General features: G+C 44.6%; 1 protein-coding gene across 1 annotated transcript in view; it reads right to left on the reverse strand.

Annotated features, from left to right (window-relative positions):
* Positions 1–12,249, reverse strand: part of spon1b (spondin 1b) — a 123,505-nt gene that overhangs the window by 89,442 nt on the left and 21,814 nt on the right. The gene's annotated exons all lie outside the window — the stretch shown is intronic.

A 12,249-nucleotide genomic window follows, 5' to 3' on the forward strand; every position in this document is an offset into this window, starting at 1 on the left:
GTTCACTAGGCTAGCTTTGTGGCTGAATATGGCAGAAATTTAAACCAAGTTGAAATAATACACAGAATGCCTGACAGACTCAGGGATTCAATGATTTTTGCTGCCTTTGATAATCAGAAGAGAAAAATATGGTAAAATGACGAAGGAACAGAAAGTTCTGCCGGCCTTGCTCAGCTTCATCATTGATCTTTTTCACAAGCTTGTAATATCTCACTGATCTAGCCTTGGAGCAGCTGTGAAGGTCTGTGCTAATGTTATCTGCAGAAAGCTTCAGCGATACTAGAAGATCCTTCCTCTCCGAGGGTCATTAGGTCAGCCCCTGGAGGGTCTGTCACAACTGCACAGAGGTGTGTTCAAGTCACGGCTCTGCAAGTCACAAGCAAGTCACAAGTCTTTCCAGTCAAGTCTCGTGTCCAAAGTCAGTGATGAGGAAGTCCAAGTCCTTAACTCATTCACTTTAAGCCTGATTCATGCTTCTCCGTCTGCGTCAGCGCGAAGACACGCAACGTCCTTGCAGGCCTGCTGGAGAGCTCCGCAAGGACAGACGGAGTCGAGCTCTCTTTTCTAAACATCCGTCAGTCAAGACGGACAACACAAGCTTGTGATGGGTCAGGGCGCCGCTGTCGTCTACACCGCCGCCATTGCGCCCTCAAAAACATAAAGAGAGCCGAGGATAACTAGCGGCAGACACAAAGCAGCTTGAAGAATACCTCGCGAAAAAACTCTAAAAACATGAACGTTTAATTCCCCCGTGACTGGAGGAGTGAAACGATGCGCAGCAAGCGTTTTATTTGTGGACAGAAATGACAGGAAACGTGGGTTTAGAGGTGGCGAACGCATGAAGAGGTGGAGGAGGATGAGAGACAAATTTGTCCGTGTTAAAAAGTCTCTTATATACAAAAAAAAACACAATATAAACACACTATCTTGGACCGATACATGACAGGATACCACAGAACAGCACTACGCCCTCTGCTGTCCTGGCGGGGAATTGCTTTGCAACACTCTCCAGGAGACGAAGAAGTATGAAAGCAAAACGCTTCCGTCAGTCCGTGCGTGTCTCTCCCTTGCAGAGCTGACAGAGAAGCATAAACCAGGCTTTAGTCGTCATTTGCATGTGTGAGACATAATATGTGTTCTGTAACCAGCCACTAGGGCAGCTTGTTTGTTTCGGCTTCAACTGCAGGTTCAGTTTAAAGATTCAATTCAATTCAATTTTATTTATAAAGCGCCAAATCAGGACAAGCGTCGTCTCAAGGCACTTCACATAATAAACTTTCCAATTCAGGTCAGTTCATTAAGCCAATCAGAAAAATGTTTCCTATAAAAGGAACCCAGGAAATTGCATCGAGTCACTGACTAGTGTCAGTCCTCATCCTCATAATAAGCAAGCATGTAGTGACAGTGGAGAGGAAAACTCCCTTTTAACCAGAAGAAACCTCCAGAGGATCCTGGCTCATTATAAGCAGCCATCCGCAGGGACACTACGCAGTTTTGGCTTGATTTTAGCACCCCCTAGAGTCCGTTTTAACTCACTGGCGTAAAACCAAAAGTGAAACTTATCACTTCGCTGTGCGTTCGTCTTCAACACCATAGCATAACTCTCCTGTCCTGCCCGTTTTTCACGTCTGTGCTTCAGCACACCTAATTCACATTTGAATTGCCTCCTCAGGAGAACATCAAGTGCTGCAGATGCCTGTTGATCATTCATTCATTTTAATCAGCAGGGAAACACAGGTGTTTGAAAACATGCAGTGCAGGGGGTCCTGAGGAGCGGAATTGAGAAACGCTGATCTAACAGCTGACATGTCTCCTCAGCCTTCATTAGTGTCTGCAGGAGGGGTTCATCACTAAAATAAACAAATCAGCCGTGTTTACGATCTAAAACATGCAGAAAACACGCTGGAAGCAGACTGCAGCTCTAGCATGTCGGCTCTTCTTTACCAAGTTCATCAGGAACCAGTCTGGATATTCTGAAGTTGCAAGCGCTGCATTTTGGCCACAAACGTTTCACTAACCCTGTAAAGCAGGGCTATTCAATTCCGGGCCTCGGTGGCCGGTACCCATCAGCTTTTGGTTTTAACTCTGCTGCAACACGCCTGATTTCAACTTGCAGGTGATCAACAGGCTTCTGCAGAGCCTGATGAGCTGCTGCAACGGGTCATTTAAGCACTTACTGGCTCAAGATTTATGTCGGGGGGGTTTCCTACTAAGTAGCTGGAAATTTTTGGGACACATGGCTATTTGAAAAAATAACTAATGTTGGGTGTGAAGGAAATTAAATACAACCCAACAGGAATTTAGAAGAAAATCAGATTTTGGACATTTAGAGCGTGCCTCGCCTGTAAAATAGTGTTAGTTTGATCGCTTTCAAACCAGATTTCTGCTCTGACTGTCAAGCGGAGTAAACAGGACATGAATTGTTCTAAAACATCTCTGGTTTGTGCCTCACACTGAAGCGACAGCTACACCACAGTTCTCCACAGCAGAATGAAGCCACGCAAGTCTAAATCAGCATCGGTGTTTAGTATTCTGAGAGCTTCGGGGGTTTCGAGAGATGCTACAAATAATCTCGTCTCGTGATCAATAAAAAACAACATCTGCGTCAGGACCGCAGCGCTGGGATCACGCTGTCAAACGACTTCAGTGTCTCACAGTTAGACTTCTGTTGTCACTGAACAAGCAGACGGATGGTAGCCCCTTCCTCATCCTTGGACTCGGCATCGGAATACCGATGAGGAAGGATGAGCTGGAGGTCGATGTGAGGTGAAAGTGTGATGAACAGACAGCCGGAGGGCACCGATAAAGAGGAGGCAAACCTAAGCACAAAACCTGATAGTGATCACCAGGACTGAAAAAGAATTAGATTGACAAATAGCCCGCCTCACCCTCCACTCATCCCGACTTAGCTGTAGGTGGGAGACGCTTCCTAGAAATGGAAATACTTTCCAGGAGTTTCTGGAGATTCAGGAACAGATACGAGTTCAGCGCATCACCCCGCTTCTCCTCCAGCTTCACTGGCTGCCAGTCAACTTCAGGGTTCATTTCAAGATCCTGGTTCTGGTCTATAGGGCCTTACATGGACAAGCGCCATCTTACATTGGTGATCTTCTTAGTCCCTACACCCCCAGCAGGTCCCTGAGGTCCAGTGACCAAAGCCTACTGGTTGTGCAGCACCAGGCTAAAGGTCAAAGGTGACAGATCATCTGCTGCTGTGGCCCCCAGACTCTGGACCTCTCTCCCCCTGAGCCTGAGATCAGTGGACTCAGTGGTCTCCTTTAAAAAGCAGCTGAAGACTCACCTGTTCAAGCTGGCTTTTGTATGACCTTCTTCACCTCTCTCTCTTTATTCTGCTCTCCCCACCTATTCCACCTTCCTCAGGATCCACTGATTTCCCTCTTTCCTGTTCACTCTCTCTCCTTCTTAACATTTTTTTATCGCAATTGTCTATTTTTGCTCATTTTAAATATATTTTTTCAACATTTTCTAAATGCTTTTTTATATTTTTACATTTTTTTGCTTTTGTGAAGCGCCTCGTGATTTTTATCTTGAGAGGTGCTATAGAAATGATATTTTCTTCTTCTTCTCATCAGAGAAAAACCTTCGTGAGTGGAGGTGAGGAAAAAACGCACAAACAGAAAGATCGACTCATGCAAACACAGCCCGTCAGCCAGAGGAGCTCGCTTATACAAGAACTTCCCGCTCGCACGGAAATAAAAGTCAAAGCCTGGCGCAAATAGAAAAGAGCATGTGTCAGAATCAGGAGAAAGGAGGAAAACTGTTGGTGAGGGACTGTTCCTGCAGCCATTTGAGAAGATCTGGGCACTTTCACATGAAGCAGAAATGCTTTACTCCATATGGAGACAGATGTTTGCATCCATCGATGTGTAAGAATTAGGCTTGAGACTTTATTCTGAAAATACAAAAGTCTCATTCACTGAGAAACTCTGACGAGCACGTGCCAGAAAACGTTCACCACACCCGTCGACAGCATTCGCCGCAGAAAGGACAAACGGGACGACGATCGGGTGCAGAGAAGCTATGTCACAGGGAAAATTAGCATTCATGACCCCGCCCACTTTCACCTGGGACCGGCCGCAGTCTGGAAAGAGCAGAGCTAGTAGACGCTAACCGGTAGCAACTCCACAACACAACAGAAGACAACTGGGGTTGCGTTTTTGGTGGAGATAAAGCACCATTGATGCACTTTTTTACACAAGAAAAAAAGAGCGAACGAAGGCAGCGGAAGAGTCGTGCTGCTGTTAGCCAATCAGAGGTGAGACGTTTGCATATCGTGAATATTAATGAGTAAGACTCTAAATCCTGTCGGGCACATGTACGGGTTTCTTCTCATCTGTTGTGAACAGATTTAGGCCTTGGCATGTAGTTGTGCTTGCTCTCGTGTCCTTCGCCTGTTGCTCAGCGCTCCAGTAACCCGCTCAACCAGCCTGAACCAGTTAATTCAGCTCACCCATTCCCAGTCAACCTCCCACTTCTCTAGCCCCACAGTCAGATCCTACTTATCCTCCTGTCACACCCCCGTGCTTACGTTTTCATTCGCTGCACCTGGAGCTTGTTTCTGTTCACATTTATTACATTTGCATCCACATCAGTTCCTTCTAAAGCAGCAAATGATCCGTTATGAGTGGAAATGTTTGCTTGGACGTTCACAGCAGTCAGCCCCTTTCCTGGCGGGCCGGTATCCAGCAACCCTTTTCCCTGCTTCGCTCACCCGAGTTCATCAGGCTTCTGCAGAGACCGCTGAGCTGCTCAACGAGTGAGTCAAGTGTGTTGGAGTGAGGAAACAACTAAAACATGCTGGGCACCGGCCCTCTGGGAAGGAAGCGGCCAACCCTGGTTAACAGGAACAAATCAGACTTGTCGAAATGTCGCAAGCTGTCGAGGCCGTTTCTGTCCGGGTGTCATGGTCTGCGTCTGCCCCCTCCTTTATGCGTCTCCTGATGTGTCTCCATCCTCTCTAGTTTCCCTTCTGTGTCTCATAGCGCCCTCATGTGTCCTTTGTCTGCGTCTCTATATTGTGTCTTCTGTTTGTAGGCCTTTTAATCATTCCCTCAGGTCTGGTGTTCATTTAGTTATCCTCCGTCCCTCCAGTTGCAGCTCCAGCCTCTTGTTCCCCAGCCCAGCCCAGCCCAGCCCAGCCCAGCCCAGCTTGTATCTCAGCTCAGAACCGGCTGAGAGGAGGACGAGGAGGAGAAAGGCGGCCCTGACTGAACACCTTCAGATTTCAGGGAAAAAAAACAGTTTTACTTAAAATTGTTTAAGTTATGACAACAAATGATAAAAAAAAAACTAGGATTTACCTCATGGGTGCTGATTAAAGCCAGGAGTTCAGGTGTTCTTGTCTAGAGTAAATGTCATTTTTACAGCAAGCAACAGGAGCTAGGCGCAGTGGCGGGTTTAGAAATTTGGGGGCCCAAGGCGAACATAGACATGGGGCCCCCTTAAACAAAATTTTTGACAATCTTACCTTTAACTAGATTTGTGAATCTCTCCCCTCTTCTGACACGAGTTATTTTCACTTTTTATCAGTCCTCCTCTGTTTTCCTGTCTTTCCCTCCCTTTGACTCTTTCAATGTTTGCTCTGCTTTCTTCTTTATTTTTCATTCTTGATTTATTGAACTGGCAGTTACCGAGACAGCGACATGCCATCTGTCATCCAGCAGCAGCAGGTTTAATACAAGCAGCAGCCGTGAGTAAGCTGCGGCGGTGAGGGCGAGCTAAAGCGCCTCCTTCAGCGGAGGAGGAAGCGCGTGTCAGGGAGGTTATTCCCTTCAGCTAGCTGGGACGGAGAGGGAGACACACCCGTGTTATTGTTTCTTTTCCTCTTGAATCCAAAAGCAGCTGAAGGCTTGTACCGTTATCGCTCACTGTAGTGCACGAATAAATTGTTTGTGCTTTCACCGAAACTAAATGACACCCCATCGTGTGTTAATAGTGCTGTCTGCAATCGGAGGGCTCTACGTCGGTGCATAAAAAGCAGCCTCCGGTTTTCTCCGGTGGTCAAGTTTCCCGTCTTACTCTCTCTGTTTCTTTAAACAACCGCTTTGATTCAATCCCAGCATGCCTCTGGATGTTAGTAAAGAACATTGAGAATAAATGTGTTCATCGCGACGGTCCAGGGGGCTAAACTCAGACTTCAACAAGGCTGCAGCAGAGGGAAAGATAGGACATGCACGCCCGCGTGGTGCAAAAATACTCTACGGTAAAAGCATGTTTGCTTCGTTCTACATTAAATATTCTGTTTAAAACAGCTCCTGGTCGCGTGGAGCTGGCGTTGGAGGTTAGAAGTGGAGCTAAACCTGTCCATCACAGAGGAAACCAGAGCGGCGCGGCGTGCACAGCCATCCAAGAGCAACAACGCTCCAAACCGCTGCCCATGCACTCATCATTCATATTCAGCTAAATTAGCTCAACGTCTTATTTTCCCACTTTCTGACGATTATTTTTTACCAAAATCCTGGAAGCACTGGAACCAGTTTGCATGTCAGAGATGAAGCTGCGCCCATAAAGGACAATCTTCTCTGAAACGAGCTCGCTGCCTTGTTAGCAAAATCCTCGAGACCTTTATCTTATCTGATGTGTTTTGTATTCATGGCCACATGAACCAAGCCTCCATCTGCTGTGGAATAATGGATCAATTATCCCAAAAACCTCTCAAACAATTTCAGAAGCCTGAACTCGACTCAGCCGAGTAATTTCTAAAACGTTAAAGTGTCTGGGATAAAGCAGGGATCTGGTTTAGACTAAAGAGATGTGCAGTAAAGAAAAGGTAGGATATCTCCTCTGTGGAAAGGTTTTTAAAAACGACAACCTGTCAGAGAACAGCCACGGTTAGGAGAAACAGTTTGCATCAGTCAGGATTGATGAGCTAACAGCTAGTTATAGCGCAGCCAAAACCAGCGCCGATTTCTGCAGATGTAAAACATTTTAAAAACTTTATAGTTGGAAATTATTTTATAATTATATTTTTAGATGGTTGGGGTTAGCTAAACGTAGCGCTGCCGGTGCGTCCAGCAGTCAAATCAAGAAAGAATTACGTCACATTAAGCACAGTTAATAAAAAAAAGCATTTACATAAACAAGGGTTTTTCCTGGCTTAAAATGAGGCAGAGGTGGTACCATCCTGACCACGCACCAGCACATGCACACTCTGTGCATTCAACTGCCTCACGATTTTAAAGGCTAAATATTGCAAAAGGCTCAATAATATGCATTAGATTGGTGTTTAGTTCCCTTTTCCCATCTGATATTTATGGTTAAAGTATTTATAAATATTTTAACTACATTTCAGTAACATTTTAGGTTTGTATTAACACTCATCTTAGTCAAAATACCACATACATATATCCAGTACATATAATGCATTTCATTAACATGCATTTGTATTGGAAATGGTAATAACATTTAATTTCTGCTGCTGACAATGTTATGGTGGCATGTCTATTATGTTAGGGTTAGGGGGGCGTTCCGTTTTGCCTTGGCCCCCAAAATGCCTTGAAACGGCCCTGGGTGTGTGACTGAGTTTTGAAGGTGATCTGAATTGTATCAGATGTATAAATATGACATGTGTATAACTTATTGTTTTATACAGGTAAAAACGTGTGGAGGAGACAAATAAAGACAAAATGTAGGTAGATTTAACCATTTTCCTGTCCTGTCTGTCTCTCATCTTCCTGCATCTCCTCTAAACTCTCCAGAAAATCTGCTGCCTGGATTCTTACGTTTTCACCTCATCAGTTACTTCTGAGCAGACCAAAGGGATCTCCTGACCGCAAAGCGGAGAGCGCGTTTCGTTGCTGCGTCAGTGAGGTGACATCACCGCAGTGCACGATGAGCGGAGCGCGTCAGGAACGATTAAAAGACAGAGTACCAGAGGATATAAACAGAAATGAACGATCATGTGTTAATAATAACGTTTTGTTGCGCCACCTTGAGAATGTATCGTGCGCCGGACGCAACGGGCGCACCAACGATCAGCGCTCTGCGTCCTCTCCGCTCAACAGAACCCCGCTACGCTGAGAGTCCGTAAATATTGTAATACAGGCAGAAACTGGATCTTTCCCTGAAAGATATCTAGCCCCCATAACTCGATTCCTGCTCCTGGATGAAAAACCAAACATTTTGATCAATGTAGGAACCCTCCGGTCGCCGCGGACAGAGAGTGAAACGTGGACATGTCCGGGGGAAAGAGGGCGTATGGTCAGCCTACAATAGCACCAACCATGGATATGTACCAACTAGCGAGAAAAGCTATTCTTCATCTTCTTTGTCTGCAGCGGTTTTAGCGCTTTTCGGTGCACCGCTGCTGATACAGCACCCCTGTAGTGGCGCAACGCTGCAACTGCAGTTAAAATAACATCCATATAGCTGGGGGCAGAGTGAAATCAGGCTGGGGCGACATAAAAATAGCTGGAGGGGGCCGCCACGCAAATTGGAATGCAGGAAAAACCCTGTAAACAACATATTACTGTTATACTTTGGAGACTGGAGTCATTTGAGTTTCAGCTGCTGACCATCAGCTCATCATCCTGAAAGACAAACCCTGCTTTTCCAAACTGAGGCCCTTCAGGAAGCTAACTACAGTAAGATAGTAAATGTTTATAGCACATGTGTCAGACACAAGGCCCGCAGGCCAGATGCGGCCCGCGGAGCATTTTTATGTGGCCCGCGAGATAAATATCAAAAGTATATTAAAACTGGCCCACTGGCCGATTTTACCGCAAAGACTTCAACTCCCATGATGCTTTGCGGCGTTAGCGCAGAGCCGACGCGCCCCCTCCTTTGTGTTTTTTCCAGCGCCTGCTGCCGGTGTCTGCAGCTCCGCTGTCTCGGACAAACTAAACACTCCTCTCACTCAGCGCCAAGTTCACTCAGCTATTTTCCGACGTTGAAGCCCAGAAACGGAGATTCTAGCCACTCAGTAATGTGTTCACGACTGAAAGAGAAAGTTTTCCAACTAACGTCCAGACAGAGCTGATATAACTCCAGCGAGCAGCGACACGCTCAAACCAGCACGACTCTGTAGCTGCTGTCGTTGTGTTTCCTCCCCGACACACAACAACGTGGTCAAGCTGCTCAGACATGTTCATCAGCACAAACCTATGTGAGCATCCTGAATAGATTTAAAAATGCTGAATACACCACAAGTAATGAATACCACTGATGCCTTTTATTTAAAACTGACTTGCTCGTGTGTAATTTGGTTATTCCACATTCAGTGTTAATGCAGAAATATGTTTGTTTCCTAATTTAAAGGTTCAAAATTGCATATATGTTGATAAAGAAAATGTGCAAATTTGCCGTCACTTTTTCAAAAAATATCAAGTTTGGCCCTCGACTCCGTCCCAGAGTTTCATTTCGGCCCCGTGTGAGTTTGAGTTTGACACCCCTGGTTTATAGTTTTAACACAAAAACATCCTTCATAATGGCCGAAAATTCCTCTACATTATTGATTGATTTAATTTATTTAAGTGTCATACACCATAAAGGGAGCCCAGCCCACTCGGGCTTATTAGACACTACAAAATTCAAGAAATCATAACATGGCTGCGTGATACAGATTAATACACAACACTGCTAAACAAACACAACTATGACCACGTATTTCTCATATGGGGTACAGAATACTTTGGCGTCTATACCAAGCCTTTCCCACAAATTTAGCTAAAACAAAAATATTATTTTCAAACAACCAATACATGATTTCATCTTCCTGCTACCAAAATAAGTTGGGATTTTTCGACTGGATAAAATCAAATAAGGACTCTCTCAAATCACAATACAAGGAACAATGAAAGATAAAATGGAATTCATTCTCAACCACATTGGAATCACAAAACTCGCATAGATGGGAATCCCAAGGTATTCCTTTAAATCGTCCCACTTCCACTGCCAAAGGGAGGGTGCCCGTTCTTATTTGAGCACAGAGAGATCTTTGCCTTCTTGTTAACTTACATTTGAGATATAATTCTGTATTATAATCCCTTTTAAATTGTACAATATTTCTAAGTTTTGGTTTATTCCAAATATCCTTCTTCCATTGTTCCCTGTATTTTACATCCAACTCCTGTCTGACACAATTAACATCACATTTTCACACCGAAGGGCGTTGCAAACCAGTCCGTTCTCATATTATTAATTTGTACACAAGCAATTAAATTTCTGTATAATGCTTTTATAGCATCATAGAATTTTCCATCAATACCAAAATATAGTAATTTAAATAACAATAATTCTCTATTGATACAGTCAAAATCTTTTTAAAGTCCACAAAACAGGCATAAGTACTCAATCCCTTATCCAAGCGAGCTCTCACCACCGATGATAACACATAAATATGATCAATGCAAGATTGATTTTTCCTGTATCCATTTTGTTCATCCACCAAACTTCCACAAGATTCCAAAAATGAATTCAGTCTGTTATTGAGGATTCCTGAGTAAATCTTATAAACTGTACTAATCAGACTAATCCCCCGGTAATTCAATGGAATTCTAGGATCATCATTCGCACACTTTGGAATAGGTTTGATTACAGATTTGCTCCATACAGAGGGGATGATACTATTCTCTAAAGCTGTTTCGCTGTTAGGCAGCTACACGTGGATGTTAATCAGTTTCCATGGTGACGCTAACCCTGCTGCTTTAACTTTGGGTAGATTCGTTACACGTCTCCATTTTAAACATTAACAGGGTTTTACTGTAAGGCTAAACATTTTTCTTCCATGTATTCAATTCAATTCAGGTTACTTATGAAGCGCCAAATCACGACAAGAGTCGTCTCACGGCACTTCACACAGTAAACATTCAGTTCAGTTCATTAAGCCGGTCAGTAATGCTGAACAAACAACAGCCTTCCCCGTCGTGAGTCAAGATGGGCGAGTCATGAGTGTTGAGTGACGGTGTGACGTAGATCTGTCAGGATTTTCTAATCCTAGAGTTTCATCGTCTGTTTTCTATCAGAAGCTACTGCAGGAGATAGGTGTAGGAGACTATCTTCATGTTCAGCCTGCATGAAACACTCAGAGTGACCCGTTAGAATCAGAAATAAGATTTTATAAATGCTTTTTGAGAGAAGAACCACTTCAAAATGAAGCTACAGTCTGGTCTGGGAACTGAGCTGAGGCTGAGAACATCGACATATACGCATGTGGACAGTGGGTTCCCATAGACTCCAATAACACGTTTTTGAAGAAAAATGGGAGGTGGCCACCACCGCCATTTTGACCGTGTCACAGGTTCCATCAAGCCCAGACAATTCCACAAAAGGAAAGAGAGGAGGAGCTGAGGGTGGGGCTGTAAGGCTGGGATCAACTGATGACACCCGGTCGAACCAGCTACAAGCTAACCTGAAGCTAACCCAAAGCTAACGCGGAGGTGGGAGCTAAGCTAACGGAGGTAGCAACCTAGCTACAACCAGAGTTAACTGTGCACAACACCAGAGCTTCTGAGTCAGCGATACGCCGGGCTGACCGCTGGGTAAAACCCGGTGGAAAGGTTTCCATCCCAGAGCTCCACAAGCCGGCAGCCGCACAGCAGACTGGAGCTGCGATCAGACAGAGATGCGCCGAGCTGCGGGGAGGGGAGGACCGGGTGGAACACAAAGGTCTCCGAGAGCTCCACAAGCCGATAGTGGGAACCCAGCTCCACCAACATGTTATATTTCAACCCATTTTCTAAAGTGCAGCATTATGTTAAATGCACTGGGTTTTACCCTATTACATTTAAATTTCATGCTTAAACAGTACATGTTAAAATCTAAGCTCAGCTCGGCAGTGACCTAAAATACATAAAGTGGAGACTCCTTGGACGCTCTATTAGTGCAATTAATGCCACAGCAAGTCATTTTGTCCAACAATTGCACAAAAAATATCCAAAAAAGAACGCACAAACACTACAACCAATGGTCTAAGTTGAGAGACTGAAAATGACCAAACAGTTTTCAGGCGAGACCAAGGCTCTACTGAGGCCTTTCCACTGAGCTAGCTCTGCGGTCACGTGGGTCTGAGGCGGCGGTCACGTGGGTCGGATGCTCATTAATTATTCAGAATTTTAGGCTTTTAATACACTTAAACAGAAGAGTGAGAAAAAAATTCACCCCCCTCAGAGTTGTCATGAGTGTAAACTAGATCATTTAAACCAAAAACATGTTTTGGTACCAGGCTGTAAACATGTTTCTTTCTGCAGTGAAATTGGTATTTTTAACATGGGAGTCAATGAGGATTTGTTC

The sequence above is a fragment of the Nothobranchius furzeri genome, chromosome 4 (assembly GCF_043380555.1).
Source record: "Nothobranchius furzeri strain GRZ-AD chromosome 4, NfurGRZ-RIMD1, whole genome shotgun sequence".
Lineage (NCBI taxonomy): Eukaryota > Metazoa > Chordata > Actinopteri > Cyprinodontiformes > Nothobranchiidae > Nothobranchius > Nothobranchius furzeri.